The 20,915-nt window shown below is 43.7% G+C and overlaps 1 protein-coding gene across 8 annotated transcripts in view; it reads right to left on the bottom strand.

Moving 5' to 3' along the window:
• TEX2 (testis expressed 2) overlaps positions 1-20,915 on the bottom strand; it is a 124,012-nt gene that overhangs the window by 85,777 nt on the left and 17,320 nt on the right. Inside the window, exon 1 of one of the 8 annotated variants that reach the window (XM_058431657.1) lies at positions 2,878-3,012. The exons of 6 other annotated variants lie outside the window; for them this stretch is intronic. The gene's annotated coding sequence lies outside the window, so the exon portion shown is untranslated. Of the gene's footprint in view, positions 1-2,877; positions 3,013-20,915 lie in introns of those variants that run through there. One more of the 8 variants, XM_058431654.1, reaches the window with a different exon arrangement.

Genomic DNA, 20,915 nt, shown 5'->3' with positions numbered 1-20,915 from the left:
TCCACCAACTTGGTAGCAGTCTGGCTGGCCCTCAGGTAAATCATTTACCCTAACCAAGCCTGAGTTTCTCCATCTGTAAAATGGGAATGGCAACTGACTGTTCAGAAGATTAAACGAAACAACTTAAGCAAAGCACTGAGCATGATCCCTGGCACAAAGCAGGCCTTCCCTAATTGTTTACTGTTCTTATAAGCATTTTCTAAAATCAAAGATTATTTCATGCATGATTTTTAATAGCTGTATAGAATGAATATTCCATAATGTAATTCAAGAATACCACCTGAATTTTTTGTTGTTACAAACAAGACTGCAATGCTGCACATGATGCTACAGATAAACCTTTGACTGCCTTCTGGTTATTTCCTTAGGAAATACTTCTAGAAGTGAAATTAGAGAGTTGAACCATATGTATACATCTTCACTTCAATGAAAAAAATATATAATTTCAAACGCATTGTAAAAAACTTCAAAAACAGATGTAGAGGAAAAGTGAAATTTTTCCCTCCTCCCTGCAAAATCAGTTTCATGGAAGACAACTTTTCCATGGACCAGAGGCAGTGGGGTATGGTTTTGGGATGATTCAAGTACACTGCATTTATTATGCACTTCATTTCTATTGTTATTACATTGTATATAATGATACAATTCTACAACTCACAATAATGTACAATCAGTGGAAGCCCTGAGCTTGTTTTCCTGCAACTAGACAGTTCTATCTGGGGGTGCTGGGAAACAGTGACAGATCATCAGGCATTAGATTCTCATAAGGAGGGGCAACCTAGATCCCTCACATGCGCAGTTCACAGTAGGGTTTACACTCCTATGAGAATTTGTGCTGCTACTGATGTGACAGGAGGTAGAGCTCAGGCGGTCATGTGAGGGATGGAAAGGGGCTGTAAATACAGATGAAGCTTTGCTCACTCACCCACAGCTCACCTCCTGCTGTGCAGCCTGGTTCCTAGCAGGCCATGGACCATTCCCGGTCTGTGGCCTGGGGGTTGGGGACCCCTGGTTTAGAATGTATCTTTCCAGACCTTTCATAGGCATTTTGTGTGCATACAAAAGGTAGTGAGCACAAATAAAGTTGTTTTTGTTTTTACTCTTAAATGAGATCAAACTATACAAATTGTTTTGCATTTGTTTTTTACTTACTATTTCTTGGACCACCTCCTATGGCCTATACCTATGGACTGACAGGTATACACATACACACACACACACACACACACACACACACACACCCCTTTTCTACATAGTAAGGTATTCCACCATTTACTTAATCATTGTTTTATGTGATAGAAATTTGCAGGGTTTCCTGTTTTCACCATTAGAAACAATGTTGCCTTTAAAAGCTGTGTTTCCATATAAATCTTGCGCACAGAGAAAGTCTATCTGTAGGATGCATTTCTAGAGTGGAGTTGCTGGGTCAAATGAGGTACATATTTAAAATTCTGAAACTGTTTGCCAATTTGTCCAATTTACCCTCCTAATTAACACTGTATAAATTGTCCACCCTGAACCCTGGTCAAGACTGAATATTATTTTAAATTTCTGCCCATTCAATGGGCAGGGAAAAGGTATCTCAATGCTTTAATAGTCACTTCATACTTTTCCCTCATTTGCTTCTCTTCTTCTGTTAACTGGTCATTCATATTTCTTGCCCAAGGACTTTTGTTATTCACTTCTTTATCAAGGATAGTTAATACTTTGTCCATTGTATGTGTTCCAAATATTTCCTTCCATCTCTGACTTGCCTTTTAATTGTATGGGGTTTTTTTTTTTAATATACAAAGTTTTACATTTTGAGATGTTGAAGCTTTCTATCTTTTTCTTTATGGCTTCTGGATTTTTTACAGCTTCCTGATGAAGCCTTCCCATTCCATCAGCATAAAAACATTCGTCTTTGAAATCTTTTTAGAAAACGCTGACAATAGTGTATATAACACACATAACACACATATTGCTCTTTCCTATACAAGGATCGAAATTTTAACTTTGGAAAAACTGACTGATATGGACAATCATTTCTTTGTATTTTCTAGCTATAATAAACTGTAAAGCATTGAATTTATTCCCTTCAAATCATATTAGGAAATTAGACAACCTAGCTTACATCTAGGTTGATCACTGGCCATTCAGCTTCTCCATGTGAGGAATGTATTTCAGATTAACTCTTCAAAAACTGAGAAAACTCTTTGAGAACTCAAAAAAATTAGCTGTTTCCCCCAGTCAGAAACACTCCTTTTCACACAGGCATCAGCAGACTTAACCTTGATATAGGGCAGTAAATTTGCTAAGTGTAATCTTACATCAGAATTTTATTTATAGGTAAGGCATCTGAGGCCCAAAGAAGACACATTTTTTAAAACCAGGCTGAAGATGTGTGCATGCATGTGTGCACATGTGTATGTGCATGTATGTGTGCACACGTGTGTGTAGGAGAGAGTGGGACTGAGGGAAATAGGAATTGATGGGAGAAATAAGAGAAGGCATGGTGGAAGGTTTCCCAGGGGCCTCGTGTGAGCTGGCCCATGGAGACCTGACAAGGTGCCCCACCGAGACAAAGTGGAGAGTACATTCTAAGTGGAAGACAGAGCAGAAGAAAAGGAACAGAGGCAAGAAACCCAGAGCCATGTTCACAACTGGCAAGGTAAGGAGATACTGGTTCCTGGCACAGGCATGGTCCTGACCTGGCCGGCTGGCCACCCTATGGTTCCCCGAGGAGAACCACTTGCCTATAGGCCCTGAGGGGGAACATTCTCCACCCAACTCTACCTCTGTTGTGGATCATGCCAAGAAAGGATTGCCCGGTGATGAGATGATTGGGATTCAGACAATTGTTCAGTTAGTAGTAAATCAGTCATTGAAAATACAGACCGAGTGAGGCCATGAGGCAGCAGAGGGAGGAGCTCCATGGAGGACCACAGCCCTCAAATGGTCCTCAAATGACAGTGACGGAGCTCCCCACTTCACCTCCCTGAGCCTGGGGTTCTGCTGTAAACTGAGGGAACCTTCCTCCATTGTCTTCAAGGAATTTTCCAGAAGGCTCTAAATTCTATGAGTCTATGAGTCTATGACTCAATTTCCATGGAACAGAACATACTTAGAGTCCTACTTTTCTCTTTTGTAACAAGAGAAATTCTTGGCAACTGTTAAAGTCAAGCAAAGGAAACCAGAGTGCACATCAGCTGACTAATGTGCCTAAGGCAATTAAGTCAAAATATTTTTCAAATAGTATCGAAACAGCTCATCTCCCATTAACAAATACTTCTAGACTTTCCAGACTTGTCTTGCTTAGCCCAGCTGTAGAAACATCCCTTATGTGTGCTGGCCATTAGGTGGAGAGTTTCCAACCTATGAGAATGAGCTGCAGATCAGCCACACCTGCGTGTGCTCAGGCACCAGAGGACAGGTGTCAACTTGGCCTCCTCAGCAGCCCCTATCTTTCCCCCACCTACTGCCAAACAGTACAGAAGGTGACTCTCAGGCTGCTCCTGCTCAGGCTGTGATGGGGTTGAACTCCATGGGGCTTCCTATCCCAGTGCTTCATTAGTTCTTACTCTATACAAACATCACTCCAAGCACCACTTCTCAGCCTCACTAAGAATCTTGAGTCTCCCACCAAGTACTGTATATGTGCTTCAGGCAACCCTGTGTGGTCACTGTTGTGCCCATTCAAGTCTGAAAAACTTTGAGGCTGACTAAAGGACGGAACCAAAGGAGAGACTGAATGCAGGCTGGCCCTTCACACCACTCTGCCCTAGGAAAACTAACAAAGCCTCATGTGGACAGGACCATCTCTGAGGCTCCTGTTCGCCGGCAGCATCCACTCTATCTTGTTTCAGTATTAAGCTTCTATCACTTTAATGCATATTAATAGATGTGTTTGTCATTATTAACGTGGAAGGTGGTTAGATCTCTGAAGGGAGGTGAGAAGTGAATAGGTCCTGGGGTGCAACACAATTGCACAGAAAACTTGGTTAAGAACTCAAACTCTAAAATTAAACAGACCCAGCTTTGGATTCCAGTTCCACCTCCTATCAGTGTGTTACCCTGGACAAGTTACGGCAAAAGGCCTCTTTTTCCTTACATATAATGCAGATAACAGTGCCCATCTCATAGGGGCTGCTGGGAGAATTAAGAAATAACACTTAACATATGTAAGCTACTATTATCAGCATCCACAGCAGGTGTGAGCACATCTTTTTATCCGTGCCAACTCGGCCTCTGGACTCACCGGCATGTTATCTGGGATCAAACAGACAGTTGTTTCCAGCCTTCTCTAATCACCAGCACTGGACTGTCCTGACTGTCTGACTGTCTGACTTTAGGTTTAGTTCAGGCAGCTGTGACCATTAATGACACAATGACAATGTAAAAATATGTATTGTACATATACATCGTAATACAAAATGAAAAGGCAGAATTTAGGATGATGCACATCACCTAGGTAAATGAACACAACAGGATCCTAGGAGGCATATAGAGACTAAGTATTAATAGTTGGTGTTTCGTGGTGAAAGAGTTATTGTTGTTTGATTTCAGTGAAAAGCTGATGAAAAAGGATCGTTTTTAAATGAGAGCTGTGGATAAGATCTGTAGTTTCATCAACCTCTTTTTTTTCTGTCCCCTCCCCATGATGGCCACATGTTTTTCAATATTCTTACACTGTTTACCAGTAAACTGATTAATTCTGTGTATTATTCTTCCATTTCAATACTGATCCAAATTTTAATCAACAATCCATATTTATAAGGGGTTCATAATGACATTTTAAAATCAAGTCACTGCCGCAGGTGTGATAATAAGCATAGCTGAGCAAGCAAGAAACAATCAGTGGCTTCATTTCCGTAGTCAAGGGCACTCACATTCAAGGTCAACCTCATTCTAAAGGTAGTGGAAAGTGAGACCTTGTACCAGCTCTAGTAACAATGTCTACGGTTAGACCAATCCTGTGTCAGAAACTCCTATTATGTCATCCACAGCCAATCAGAACGTGGAGTCAGCATGAAACCTTCCATACACGGTTGCAATTCCAAACAAAAGCAAAGAAACTTGATGGTTTGGGTAGCTTTTGTATTTTCATCCTGGGTAAATGCATAGTTTCTGTTAAGCCTTTTCAAATGCTGAAAATGGCCCCTGGCTCCCATGGGTTCCTTTGCAGATGGCATGAGCCCAGGTCAGCTCCACCTAGAGACTGCTGGTAAGACAACTGATCATCCCTAATCATTACCTTCTTAATCACAGTTCTAAAAGGGCAGAGGCATTTGGGATTGAGGGAAGGGTTAGTGTACCAGAAAATCCTAGGAAACATCTTCAACACACAAATGACCCAGCCCACCCCTATCCATCTTGAGGCTTATGATTGAGGAGTTTCACAACTGATGGATTGGAAGACATTTTTTTAATTCCCCAGTCATCATAAGCCTATATGTGCACAACCACACACACAACTACCCCACCCCCAAACACACACACATACCCTGCCCCAGGGCCCACCCTGGAACTGAGATTCACTGGTGTAAAACAACTTGGACCATTAGGAATGCATTACACTTTAAAAACACACATGTGGCTTGGTGTGGTGGCTCACGCCTGTAATCCCAGCACTTTGGGAGGCCGAGGTGGGTGGAAAACGAGGTCACGAGTTCAAGACCAGCCTGGCCAAGATGGTAAAACCCTGTCTCTACTAAAAATTCAAAAAATTAGCCGGGCGCGGTGGCAGGCGCCTGTAATCCCAGCTACTTGGGAGGCCGAGGCAGGAGAATCGCTTGAACTCGGAGGGTGGAGGTTGCAGTGAGCCGAGACTGCACCACTGCACTCTAGCCTAGGTGACAGAGTGAGACTCCATCTCAAAAAACAAACAAACAAACAAACAAAAAAAACACATGCATACGCAGAAAGAGACAATGGAATCACGAGGAATTCAGGTGGAGCTATAGTACCAGTTATTCCCTGGCACCAATAACTAGTTAATATAGTCTACACCTACCTTACAAGGCACCAAGTTAGAGGCAAGTGCTTTCTAACAGGCTATTGCTGTGTAACTACATCAAAGAGGGGCAAGTCTCTATCAAGGTCAATGAACTACTTTAGATATTTTAAATGAGGAAACAGAAATGGACAGATGCTTCCACAGACACAGGGCACGATGAGACCATGTCCTCCTCCCGATCTTCACTATACATGCCTGCACTGTTTGCCCTTGAGTTGTGGCCTTACCTCCTGGGACATGGTCCTAACCCCCCAACTCAGATCCTAGGTACAGAGCTGGCCCCCGCCAGGGCCTCCATGGACATCCATTCCTGAAGGTCTGTGCCATTGCTGTCTAAAGGCCAAAAGGAGAGCAGAAGGCAGAAATGAGGGGTAAGGAAGAAAGGCAAGTGGAATAAAAAAGAAACGTGAATGCATAAAGGAACAAGAAAAAAGTGTTTCTCGGCAGATTGGGGAAAATAAGCACAAGGAGCATTTCATAACCAGAAATACAAGTACACAGCATGGAACCACACTGTCTAATCTAATTCTGGAGGTGCTATAAACCTGATGGCTGTATTGGGGCTCCATTTGACATTTCAAAGAAATAAACGCTGTAAAATTGTGATCTTGATGTTTTTCTGTTCACAGGTCCAATAACTGCCTAACAGCAGTATCCTGCTCTTTCCAGATGATTAGTGTTGAGTTTGTTGTGGGTTTTTTTCTTCCAGCTTATGTGAGTCCTCAGAGAGCACTGTCTGCCAAAGCAAAACGCCAAAACAGGAGCAGAACTTTCTGGCCATCCATGTGCAATTAGGAGCCCAATAAATACCACTCAGATAACTCAACACCCAAAATCATCCTCCATGGTGCAGCTGACAGCTGAGGCTAACTGGAAAAAACACCAGGTCAGGAGCAGCCTCACTGGGTCTGGATCTGTCGAATGAGGACCATGATGGTAAAACCCCACCCCTCAGCTTGTTGGGAGGAAGAATAAATGGGACGGCACTTCATACCCTGTCAATTTAGGCAGTGACAGCACAGGAACATCATAATTAACCACACTGCTCTCTCCCCATGGATCTTCATGATGGAGTAAATTACACCAAGAAATATTACCACTTGTTCTCAAAAGATCCTATTGATTTGGCAGTTACTCTATTTAAATACAAAGATATAATGGTTATTTATTTCTTCAGAAAATACAGGTATTTTTTTTTCTCCAAAAACATTATGATTGCCATTTTAATTTTTGTGGTAAAGAACACCTTTAGGTACTGGGCAGTGCATGACCCAGTCCAGTAAAGCGGCAGGAATTCTTCTTGGAAAAAAGGGCCATAGAGATCCAAGTCAAACGCAGTCCTGATCTGTGAAGATGTATCAGAGGGACCCTGAACCAACGAGAACAACGATCAACGTTTATGACTGCCAGCCCTCTAGCTAAGCACTTTACCAACATTATAACGCTATCTCATCTAAGCCTCACAATTCTGCCAGGTAGGTACTATCATCATTTCCACATTTAATACACGAGGAAAAAGAAAGTGGCTTAGGCAACTCACCAAGGTAACAAAGCTACTAACTAGCAGAGCTAGGACTCAGGCTCCAAGGCCATCCTCTTAACCACTGTGCGGCACTGCCTCATGCGGATATTTCCATTGACAAACCAATCTGGAGCCAACAGAAGCTTTCTGCAGGCGCTCTGTGCTCCAAGAAAGTGTTCCATCCACTCAGTACTTATTGAGCACATCACTGGAAAGACAAAGACTTTCACCCTATCTACCCAGGGGGAACATCAATTCTGGGGGACCTTGAGTGTAAAGACAACTCAGGCAAGCACTGAAAGGTGCTTTTAAAGTCACAGTAATTCACAGACAAGGCTACAAAGCACTTTTGTCTATTGTGATAGGCTCCTCAAAACTTGTTTGGGGTAAAAAGCTGCCTGTTAGGGATATATGTTCCATACTGTGAAGACTTTCTTACAAAACAGTAAACCACAGTTTATAGCAAAAAGAAACCCAGTAGGCCTAGGTCATCCCTGAGTATGACCCATCCTATTCTGCTCCTCTAATTCATTGCTATACATAAGTAAATGTTCTACTACAAGTACTAAAATCATAAAAACTCCCAAATTCTGCACATCCCTTTTTGAGTGCTATGGGAATATATTTCCATCTTTAGGGAAGTTGGTTACATTAGCCTAGGACTTTACCGAGACACAAACAAGCTATATCAGATGAGCTTTCCTATGAAATTCCATCTGTAGCAAATGTTCATCCATATTACTGTTACCTGGTGACTTTGTTGATGACTCTGTCTTCCCCTTTACACTGGCCACCTCAGGCAGCTGCTACACAGATTTTTCCCTATGTAAACTCCTCCTTGAAACAGCAATCTAAATGGCTCAAGGTACAGCCGGCCCTCCATACCCACAGGTTCCACATCCGCAGATTCAACCAACTACAGATCGAAAATATTCAGGGAAAAAAAAATACAACCAAAAAAAATACAAATTTTAAAAACAATACACAGTATAACAGCTATTTACATAGTATTTACATCTTATTAGATATTACAGGTAATCTAAAGATTATTTAAAGTATATATGAGGGCTGGGCCCAGTGTAATCTCAGCACTTTGGGAGGCTGAGGCAGGAGGATCACTTGAGCCCCAGGAGTTTGAGACCAGCCTGAGCAACACGGTGAGACCCCGTCTCCACAAAAAGTTTAAAAAATTTTCCTTCCTCCCTCCCTTCCTTTTCTTCCCTCTGTGGCCCAGGCTGGAGTATAGTCGGCTCGCTGCAGACTCCCTGCCTCCGGCTCCCGTGATTCTCCTGCCCCGGCCTGCTGGGATTGCCGGCGCGTGCCACCACCTCTGCCTGCTTTTTCTCCTTTGGCTGGCGGCGCACTTCCGCCATGTTGGCCAGGCTGGTCTCCAGCTCTTGACCGCGAGTGGTCTGCCTGCCTCGGCCTCCCGAGGTGCTGGGACTGCAGACGGGGTCTCGCTCACTCGCTCACTCGGTGCTCGGTGTTGCCCGGGCTGGAGTGCGGTGGCGTGGTCTTGGCTCGCTGCAGCCTCCACCTCCCAGCCGCCTGCCTTGGCTTCCCAGGGTGCTGGGATTGCAGCCTCTGCCCGGCCGCCGCCCCGTCTAGGAGGTGGGGAGCGTCTCTGCCTGGCTGCCCATCCTCTGGGATGTGAGGCCGGCCTGGGAAGTGTGAGCCTCGCCCGCCCCACCCCTCAGAATGAGGACCCTGGCCTGCATCCGGAGTGTGAGGAGGCCCCGCCCTGCCCAGCCGCCCCATCTGGGAAGTGAGGAGCGCCTCTGCCTGGCCGCCTCGTCTGGGATGTGGGGAGTGCCTCTGCCTGGCCGCCCCGTCTGGGAGGTCTACCATGGAGGCCAGAAGCAATGTGGGGGCTGGACGTGGTGGCTCACGCCTGTAGTCCCAGCACTCTGGGAGGCCGAGGCGGGTTGATCACTTGAGGCTAGGAGTTCGAGACCAGCCTGGCCGACGTGGTGAAACATATGAAAAATACAACAGACAAACCAACCAACCAACCCAGCGACAACAAAACAGGTCTACCCTGGAGTCATACTCTAATTTTTTCTATTTTCCTCCCTTTCTGATCCTTTATCCCACTTTCTTTTTCTTCCTCTTCCTTCTCCTTCTTCTTTGTCAAATAGAGGATTGAGTTATCATTGATCCACACAAAGTCCCTCTCTCATTTATTTTCTTTAATTCCCACCCCCCATTTCTATTCCCCGTCTTCCCATGTGCAACCTTCCTAATATGTTTGATATGCATCTTTTTGTTTGTATGTATTTTTAGAAAATGTTTATTGTTTTGTGTGCAAAAAAAAATTAATAATAAAAAAAAGAAAAAAAATTAGCTGGGTGTGGTGGCTCACGCCTGTAGTCCCAGCTACTTGGAGGCTGAGTGGGGAGGATCACCTGAGCCCAGGTTGACACTGCACTCCAGCCTGAGCGACAGAGCAAGACCCTGTCTCAAAAAATTAATTAATTTAAAAATAAAGTATATGGGAGGATGTGCATAGGTTATATGCAAATACAACACCACTTTATACAAGCGACTTGAGCACTCTCCGATTTTGGTATCCATGGGGGATCCTAGAACTAATCTCCTATGGATACCGAGGGACGATTACACTACAATACAGGAATTAACTTAAAAATAACACTTAAAGATAAACTCTTATTTTTCCCTCAATTTATTATGCACACAAACATTTGGAGTTAGCTATAGATCTATGGCTCTCTTAATTTCACAATTTATTCACTGTTAAAGGTCTGTTTGCACAAACATTTTAATGTAAGCCAAATCTTGACAGCTGGACACATGGAATTTGAGCTCTGAGAGTGGAGGCAATGATTGAATATTCCGGACTTATTTGTTTCCTGTCTTATAATTTGCAAAGTGGTGCAGTACTCAGATTGACCTCAGAGAGCTTAGAGAGGGGTGACGAGCGAGACAATCACATAATCAATGCAAGAACTAGGAAATGATGTGAAGGGCACCAAGAGATCACAGTCAACAGGGAAACCTGATCCGTTTTGAGTATTAATCACAGAAGGGCCCCTTGAACAAGTGGGCATTGGGCTGACATCTCCAGGATGAGTTGAGCTGGCTAAGTGATGGCAGCGTGAGCATTCCAGAAACGAGAAGGGTAAGAGCAAGGGCCTGAGGCAGACGCAGAGCCTCATGAGGGAATCTGAAGCACCTTCTGGGGAGTGAGTATTATACACACAGTATGAGACAGGAGTGGGGCAGGGGCTGGGTCATGCAGTGCCTTAAAGGCCACATTGAGGATCTAGTCTTTATCCTAAGGGAAAGGAGGAACAAGTGAAGCCTTATTGTATGTGGTCTGGAGACAGGTATGGAGGTGACTAGATGAGTATTTTGAAAAGCTTATTCTGGCTGTAGTGTGGAAAATAAACTGGAACGAGGCAAGAAGGGGTTCAGGAAGGTCAGTTAGACTCTAACAACATTTTAAGTGAGAGACAATGGCAGCCCAGACTAGTGGGGTGGCTGTGGAGATGGATGAAGTGATTTGAGATTAGGAGATGAAATGCATGGAACTTGATGGGTTGCGAATCGGAGTAAAGAAGAAGGTGTTCTTAAGCCCTAGGTTTTGGGCTACAAGACTGCAAGGACAGGCTCCCATTCACCAAGTCTGGGAATTTGAGAAGGGCTGGGTTTCAGGGAACATGGTAGGTTCAGTTTGGGACATTTTATTCTGAGATACTTGGTGACCTCCCAGTGTGAGTATCAGAAAGGTGTTTAAAGTTCTGGTTCAATAACTGATACTATTACATGTCCACCCAGATAGGAGACTAACCGTTCCTTACAAATAACCTACAACCAGCAGAAAAATAACTTGTTGAATGACGAAGTATTTTCATCACTGTTAAAAGTCATGAACTTCTAACAAAACTGCATAAGCAACATCCATAATAAAAACAATTTCAGCCAGGCACAGTGGTTCATGCCTGTAATCCTAAGACTTTGGGAGGCCGAGGTGGGAGAATCACGACGTCAGGAGTTCAAGACCAGCCTGGCCAACATGGTGAAACACCGTCTCTACTAAAAACACAAAAATTAGCTGGGCATGGTGGTGGGCACCTGTAATCTCAGCTACTCAGGAAGCTGAGGCAGGAGAATCACTTGACCCCGGAGGTGGAGGTTGCAGTGAGCCGAGATTGTGCCGTTGCACTCCAGCCTGGGCGACAGTGCAAGACTCTGTCTCAAAATAAATAAATAAAATAAAATAAAATAAGACCATTTCAAAACTGTCTGTGTAAGTTCAATTTTTTAAAATATATCTTTCAAGAGAAAGTTAATTCCATCTGCTATTCAAGATAAAAATTATTTAAATTTTGGCATTCTAATTTAAACCAGTGTATCAGTCTGTTCTCATGCTGCTTTGAAGGAATACCCAAGACTTGGTAATTTATAAAGAAAAGAGGTTTAATTGACTCACAGTTTCACATGGCCGGGGAGGCCTCAGGAAACTTACAATCATGGCAGGAGACACCTCTTCACAGGGCAACAGGAGAGAGAATGAGTGCCAGGCGAAGGGGGAAGCCCCTTATAAAACCATCAGCTCTTGTGAGAACTCACTCACTATCACAAGAACAGCATGAGGGTAACCACCCCCAGGATTCAATTACCTCCCACCAGGTCCCTCCCATGACATGTGGGGATTATGGGAACTACAATTCAAGATGAGATTTGGGTGGGGACACAGCCAAACCATATCAACCAGGCAGCAAACAAGAAACTTCAAAATGGAGAAAGAAAAATAACTGTTCCTTAAAATGAGCAAAGCAGGGTCTTTGCATCACCTAAAAAGCTCACTGATATGCACCAATTCACTAAAAGGTTTGAGATAACTGTAAAAAAAAAGGAATTAGCTTTTATTGAAGATTTATGTCCCAGACACTTCAAGACATCCCTCATTTAATCTTCATGGCCCTATGAGGCAAAAATTATGCTTCCATTTTCTGAATAAGGAAACTGAGTCAGAGAAATTGAATAATTTACCTATGGCTTAACTACTAATAAGGGCTGAAACAGAAATCAAACAGGTCTAGGCAACTCCTTTTGCCAATGCCCAAGACAGGGAAGGGACGAAGCTGCCATTTCCTTGGTGCCAGTCTTCTGCCTTGGAGGTCAAATGATGGGATGTTTATTTCCAAGTTTTTTCTGTTATTACCTGCAATTAAGCAGTTATGTTCTTAGTCTCGAAATAACCTTAATTTTTAAAGAGCTGTCTTTGTCAATTCAATCCTCTCTGCTTCATCTTCTTAAAAGAGTTTTACCTAGACATATAATCATACCCCAAAAAGCTTTGTAAGTTTAGTTATAACTGTTCACAGAATTTAGATCAAGATGTAAACTGAAACCTGGAAAATACAAATGTTTGTTTTCTGTCAAATGCTTACTGCATGTTTCCAACCCAAATCCACTAAAATGATGATGAATAAACTAACCCTAACTTACAAAAAAATCTTCAAAAGCAACTTATTTTCTTAAGGAAATAATGCTGGCCCGGCATGGCAGCTCACACCTGTAATCCCAGCACTTTGGGAGGCAGAGGCAGGCAGATCACCTGAGGTCAGGAGTTCGAGACGAGGCTGGCCAATATGGTGAAACTCCATCTCTACTAAAAATACAAAAATTAGCTGGGTGTGGTGGCAGGCACCTGTAATCCCAGCTACTTGGGAGGCTGAGGCAGGAGAATTGCTTGAACTTGGGAGGCAGAGGTTGAAGTGAGCCAAGATCATGCCACTGCACTCCAGCCTGGGCAACAGAGTGAGACTCTGTCTCAAAAAAAAAAAAAAAAAAAAGAGAAGAGAAATAATGCTATCTGGTAAGTTCCTTACCAGGCCACAAAAGGTTAACAACTTGAATTGTTAAATAAGGACTCTATGTGTGCTAACAGGAAATATCACAAGTCCTTACAGATGGTAAGTATGTGCACTGCCTAGAAATGCATAAATGAAATCATGATAAATGAGGGGGAAAATACAAACTAGTAAGTACACTGATTATACAATGTTTAAAAATGTAAATGAATGCCTGCTATGGTAGGGTCATATGAAGCTTAACTTTCCTCTATGATCTTTATATATACAGATGTATGTAAGTATGGGTATATGCAGGTGTGTGTGTGTGTGTGTGTGTGTGTGTATGTGTGTGTGTGTGTGTAAAGCTCTTTGTTAATAAATGTTTAAAAGCCTATTCATCCTACAGGAACCTAAGATAACAGCACTTGTCACTGCCCACCCACGGGCCAGCCCACGACACCCTGTCCTGGCTCAGACACTGGGCAAGGTGACTGAGGGGACACCGAAGAGGAAGAGGGTGGAGGTGGAGTTACGAGGAGGACGGAACAAGCAGGACTGTCCTCAGGCAGGTCAGACAGGCGCCTGGTGCAGTAGAAAGAGTATACGCTTCCAACTCAGACTGACCCACTGCAAACTCTAGCTCTGCCCCTCACCAGCTGTGTGACCTCAGGCAAGTGACACAAACTTTCTGAGCCTCAAAATGAGAAAAATAAAGTCTACCTCCTAGCATTTGCATGGGGAATGAAAGGAATTCTACAAAATTCCTGGCATAGGCATCTCCTTGGATGGCTAGTCCCTCTTCTTCCTTGATCAGTTTAGAGTCAGTTGCCTAGTCGGTGAAGGGGAAAGCAAGGCAAGAGTAACAATAGGGTATTGTGGGGATTAAAGGAAGATGTATGGCACTGGATCTGTCAACTGCGGCCCTATACAAATACTGATTATTAATGTACTCTGGGACTCTGGAGTAATAGGAATAACTGCAGGACTGAGCAGATCACAGGTGAAAAAATTTTTGAACAGCAGCAGCATCACTGGCAGTATTATACTGCTGCTTAAAAGACTTAGAATTTTGTGACTCAGGGCTTAAAATGACATTCAGAAGAAAAATCACCTCAGGCCAACAGCTGCAATCCTTCACCCTGTGCCCAGGCTCCTGTGTCTGGGATTCAGGGCCATGCTGAAGCCAGCTGGCCTCCAGATGCAGTGACGAATCCAGGGAAAGCATTTGGGGTTGTCAGAGCTCATGGAGTGACTGCTGAGGGGTCGGTTCGTGCATCTGGAAGACAGTTGGGAACTACTGTCTAATGTCTGGCAGCTAGGTTCAGTGCTGAGCTCAGAAGCCCACCAGTGAGCAGGAAGATGCTCAGTTCTGCTTTGAACTGCGGCCAAGAGGCCAGGCAGTAACTTCATCTCTCCTCCAGTTCTTGCCACAGGAAAACTGACAATAAGGAAAAAACAGATATGGCTGGGTCTCTCTCGAAAGGATACTGACACCAAAGTCCCAACTCCTCAAGAGGTCCTTCAAACAAATCTATCAAAATCTCTGCAAAGAAGCCTCACTGAATTCCAAGATCCCAAAGATAATTGTTACTCCTAAAATTTGTTGTAGTAAAAATAACAGCAGGTCTCAGCTCAAGTGTCACATCCTCAGAAAGACCTTCCTGACTACCTCATCCTAAAAGTGGGGCCTCCTCATCCCCTTATTATCTTTTTAAAATTATTATTATTATTTTTTAAAGGCAGGATCTCTATCACCCAGGCTGGAGTGCACTGGTGCGATCATAGCTCACTGCAGCCTCGAACTCCTGGGCTCAAGCGATCCTCCTACTCAGCCTTCTGAGTAGCTAGGACTACAGGCACATGCCACTACACCCAGCTAGTTTTTAAATGTTTTAAATAGAGACAGGGTCTCACTGTTGCCCAAACTGGTCTCAAACTCCTCGGCTCATGCAATCTTCCTGCCTCAGCCTCCCAAAGAGCTGGGATTACAGGAGTAAGCCACTGCACCTGGCTCTCTCTTTATTTTTGAGAACAGTACTGTCTGACATTGCCTACCTGTTACTTGTTGCCCCATAAGAAAAATATGCTGTATGTGGCAGAAAGTTAGGTTTATTCACTGTTGTATCCCAATGCTGGCACTGAAATATTTATCAGTTTAATGAATGAATGAACGAACACTGCACATAATACCTAAGTAACCTGTTTATGTCCTTTTTAGAAAATTCCATATAGTTCAGAAGAGGAATATTTGTAGTTGAGTATATTTTACAAGTTGAGCATCAGGTTTTAGCTTCCATAATGTAACATTACAGCACTGTTGCTATAAGAAAGGGAAATCTAACTTAAAACTCAGATGTCACTATTCAATGGTATCCTTTCCAGGAACAAAAGCCTTCCTGAGGACTATAACATGGTAACTCTCTCTTCCACAGAACCACTTTGTATAATGTTGTTTCTGCCGGGAAAATACATTTCTTTTAGGACATGGAAAATCTAATCCAGTTGCTGTATCAAAGAAAAGGATCCTTCCAGAAAAGGGAGGAATTACTACTTCTGGGTGGTGGTAACTTGTCATATCTTGATCATACAAATAAAGGCTCCTCTGCAGGATGCAATCTACCAGGGGTTTGGAAGTAGAAATCAAAGGGCTGTTGCCACCAAAAGGACTGCAGTTTCAGACCTGTGGTGCCAGGGCCTGCCTCTGAACCAGAATCGTCCTCCTCCCAGCCTGTGAGAAAGTACAGCAAAGGACTTAAAAGCAGGACACAAATTCAACATATGCAGTTTTCATAACGTACTTTGTTAAAAACATGTATTCTCAAAACATGTATTCTCAAATTGTGTTACAATAATACAAGCACGCAATGCCTCCTTCATAACTAACGTAAAAAACAATTTGGCGAGATGCAGTGGCTCATACCTATAATCCCAACACGTTTGGAAGCCAAGGTGGGAGGATCACTTGAGGCCAGAGTTTGAGATTAGCCCGGGCAACATTAATGAGATCCCATCTCTAAAAAAAAAAAAATTTTTTTTTTTTTTGAGATGGAGTCTTGCTCTGTCACCCAGGCTGGAGTGCAGTGGCGCAATCTCAGCTGACTGCAACCTCTGCCCTCCAGGTTCAAGTGATTCTTCTGCTTCAGCCTCCCGCATAGCTGGGACTACAGGCACACACCACCACACCTGGCTAATTTTTATATATATATATATTTTTTGAGACGGAGTCTCGCTCTGTCACCCAGGCTGGAGTGCAGTGGCGCAATCTCGGCTCACTGCAAGCTCCGCCTCCCGGGTTCACGCCATTCTCCTGCCTCAGCCTCTCCGAGTAGCTGGGACTACAGGCGCCCGCCACCACGCCCGGCTAATTTTTTGTATTTTTGGTAGAGACGGGGTTTCACCGTGGTCTCGATCTCCTGACCTCGTGATCTGCCCGCCTCAGCCTCCCAAAGTGCTGGGATTACAAGCGTGAGCCACCGCGCCCGGCCTAATTTTTGTATTTTTAGTAGAGACGGGATTTCGCCATATTGGCCAGGCTGGTCTGGAACTGCTGACCTCGTGATCCGCCTGCCTCGGCCTCTCAAAGTGCTGGGATTACAGGTGTGAGCCACCACACCCGGCCAAAAATTTTTTTAAATATAAAGCAATTTCTCTAAAAAATTAATTTCAGGCTATAAAACCCCACAAGGTCAAAGTTTAAACCCATCTTTTGACTCTCAGGGGAAAAAAGCATATGAATAACCAGGAAAATGAATACAGAGTTGGTACCGCTTTTTCAATAATAAAAATAATAAAACTGCTATTAGATAAAAATGTCTTCTTCAAAAAGACCCTTGGGGGAAACACTGGGCCTCAGCTCCTGATATGAGTGGGGAGGTGCATCTTTTGGAAGCATTACTGTCAGGCTGTACAAGTCTCAAAATGAGGCCTGGCTGGCAGGTTCCAGCTCTGCTAATCTTACTGAGGAACAACCAACAAGGGACATTCCCAGCTGAACGCTTTAACACTCAAGGGAAAATGGTGTCTGTAACAGCAGCAAACTTTCTCTTCAAAACTTTGCATCTTATTTTAAATGAAGGGTTCTTAACATATACATGCATGCAAGTTTTGGTCTGTGTGTACATGTGCGGATTTCTGTGGAGAGAGTTCATAGTGTTCAGGGTCCTAATGGTGACTATGTCCCAAAATAAGTTAAAACACCACTTTTTTTTTTTTTTTTTTTTTTTTTATTTTTTTTTTTTTTTTTTTTTTTTTTGAGATGGAATCTCACTCTGTTGCCCAGGCTGGAGTGCAGTGGTGGGATCTCAGCTCACCACAACCTTCACCTCCCGGGTTCAAGCGATTCTCCTGCCTCAGCCTCCCAAGTAGCTGGGACTACAGGCGTGCACCACCATGCTTGGCTAATTTTTGTATTTTTAGTAGAGACAGGGGTTTCACTATGTTGGCCAGGCTGGTCTCGAACTCCTGACCTCGTGATACGCCCGCCTCGGTTTCCCAAAGTGCTGGAATTATAAGCGTGAACCACCGCACCCAGCCAAAACACTACTCTTTTAAAGGGTGGCAGAACTTTAGCCTTTGGATTATTTTGGGAAACCAAAGTTTTTCTGAGCTGCCTCTAAAGATTTCTGTCAAGCTGGGAGGTACTTGGGGTCAAAAACCTTTTCCTAAGAAAAATCCTAGGAAGCCTGAGAACTAACACACAATCCTGAGGTGGGTGTGGGCCTCTCGTATCCCTGGAATGCCTAACAACCTGCTGGACCTCACCGCTCAAACAGCCCCTGACATCTAGACAGCAGGTCAGGAAGGTCTTCACTTAGGGTTTGGATTCTTGAATTTGCCTCACACTCATAGATGTTGACATTGTCCAGAGCAGGCTTTGACATTTCATAAGTTACTATTTTTTCTCAGAAATGCATTATTTTCTCCAGCTTCCCAAGAAAGATCAAAATTAATGCTGAGTCTTTGATGGTTAAGTACATCACTCAAAATGCAGGGCACATCTCCACAGAAACTTTCCTCCCAGGCAAGCTTTTTTCTTCAACTGGGTGTTTCTACATCAAAATGTAACCCTTTAGTCACTGTTCTGACTGTCCCCTGCCCCCTCAACAAACTGTATCGCAGCTATTTAAACATTTTTCAACATCTTGTAAGAATAACACATACATTTCCCCCTCCCGTTTAAAAAATTATTATTTTTTTTTGTTTTGACAAAATCCTGTTCTCTAGTTGCTTTTTCAAATATGGAAATTTAAGCATGATACAAATTACATGAACTCTCTACTCCCCCCAACCCTGGCTGCTGGACCTGTTGTGATCACATACCTGTTTCTACAAGCCACAGAAGAGAGTGACCTTGTTACTCTGAAAATCTCACTTTCATTCCAACTCTACCCCATTACCAATATTCTTTCATACCTATGGCAATTTTGGGCCTTTCTTCAAAAATGTGACCAAAGGTACAATAAAATGAAAGGCTGAAAAATGACTGCTTTCTGCTTGCTCTCCTAAACTACAATCTTCTTCCATCATTTTTTTCTAAACCAAAAGGTACCAGTCTATTTGGAAAATAATCAGTTTTATAAAAGGTACCCTTACACTATTACTTTTACGATGACTACACGTATGGAAGGAGAAATTACAATCTGCTGAGAAAACTGCAAAATAATTTCTAACTCTATTTGCTATAATTTGACAATTCTGTCTTAAGACTCTAGAAAACGTACCATTACGAAATGTCTCAAACCCATTATCCTAATTGAAATCTATTTAAATGGAATAGTTAGTTCCTTTGCAAGTCACATAAAAGCACATATAGAGCAGAGATCCTTCCTATTAAATCAAGAAATGCTATGCCTATAAAGTACATGACATCTAAGCAGTTAAGATTTTAGCCTCAAAATTCCTTAACCATTTATCATCGTGTATGTGAACGCTCATCTAGAGACCTTCAGCTGCTGCCATAGATACAAAATCGAGGATTGAACAATGCCCTTAAAAAGTAATAATAATAAAGTCAAGAAAAGCAGACATATTATGGTCATCTAGCTAGATTTCACTGCTCAGTTTTTATTCTCCACGTTTTATTGTTTTCTTTTTAATACGAGGAACCTTTTTCACTTTTCTGATCCTAAACCTTTGACTTTAGAATATACTGCATATTTTGGTGGTGTTCCATTAAAACAGGTCTGTGTCATAGGAATACGAACCAACTGGACAAGAGGGAAGGGAGCACCCAGGCACAACAGAGAGCAAAGGAAAGCCCGCAGACAGCTGAGAGCTAAAGCCATAACTGCCTCTGTATTTAAAATCCACAGTGCTGACTCTTCATTAATTTTAGATGAAATTCCACAGTAGGTTTTCTGTAATTACCAACAGCTTGCATTACTTGCTCATGAGATGGCGCTATCAATAAAGAGATCCGGTTTCTTAAGCAGAGTCTCCCAGATCATATGCCCACCTTCATGTGAGGATGTGTGCTGCCAGTGGTCTAAGGAGTCCTCAGAAGCAATACGGAAAGGAGACCTTCCTCCAACACCCTTTAAAAGCCAGATCCCTGACCTCCTCCTGAGCACTAGAGGCTGAAATTCAGAGAGAGGAAGAAGCTTAAATGGCCAAAGGCAGAAGATGACCATTCTTGACTCTAATTTAAATTTCTGTTAACAGGGATCTGCTGCAGTCATGCATATTTGTCACCAGCGTTGTCCTTTTTTTTGACGGAGTCTCGCTCTGTCACCCACGCTGGAGTACAGTGGCATGATCTCGGCTCAATGCAACCTCTGCCTCTCAGGTTCCAGCAATTCTCCTGCCTCAGCCTCCTGAGTAGCTAGTATTACAGGTGTGCGCCACCACGGCTGGCTAATTTTTGCATTTTTTTTTTGAGACGGAGTCTTGCTCTGTCGCCCAGGCTGGAGTGCAGTGGCACGATCTCGGCTCACTGCAAGCTCCGCCTCCCGGGTTCATGCCATTCTCCTGCCTCAGCCTCTCCGAATAGCTGGGACTACAGGCGCCCGCCACCACGCCCGGCTAATTTTTTGTATTTTTAGTAGAGACGGGGTTTCACCGTGGTCTCGATCTCCTGACCTCGTGATCCGCCCGCCTCGGCCTCCCAAAGTGCTGGGATTACAAGCGTGAGCCACCGCGCCCGGCCAATTTTTGCATTTTTTAGTAGAGACGGGGTTTCACCATATTGGCCAGTCTGGTATCAAACTCGTGACCTCGTGATCTGCCCACCTCGGCCTCCCAAAGTGCTGGGATTACAGGCATGAGCCACCATGTCCGGCCTATTAGCATTGTCTTAAATATTGGGCCGCCCCCTGGAAAAATGGTCTTTCTGAAAGCAGCAACTTCTGTCTTTAAAAAAAGGTATATAGCCGGGCGCGGTGGCTCACGCTTGTAATCCCAGCACTTTGGGAGGCCAAGGCGGGCGGATCACGAGGTCAGGAGATCGAGACCATGGTGAAACCCCGTCTCTACTAAAAATACAAAAAAATTAGCCGGGCGTAGTGGCGGGCGCCTGTAGTCCCAGCTACTCGGAGAGGCTGAGGCAGGAGAATGGCGTGAACCCGGGAGGCGGAGCTTG

This window comes from Hylobates moloch, unplaced genomic scaffold (genome assembly GCF_009828535.3).
Source record: "Hylobates moloch isolate HMO894 unplaced genomic scaffold, HMol_V3 SCAFFOLD_19, whole genome shotgun sequence".
NCBI lineage: Eukaryota > Metazoa > Chordata > Mammalia > Primates > Hylobatidae > Hylobates > Hylobates moloch.
This window is presented reverse-complemented; position numbering and strand designations above follow the sequence as displayed.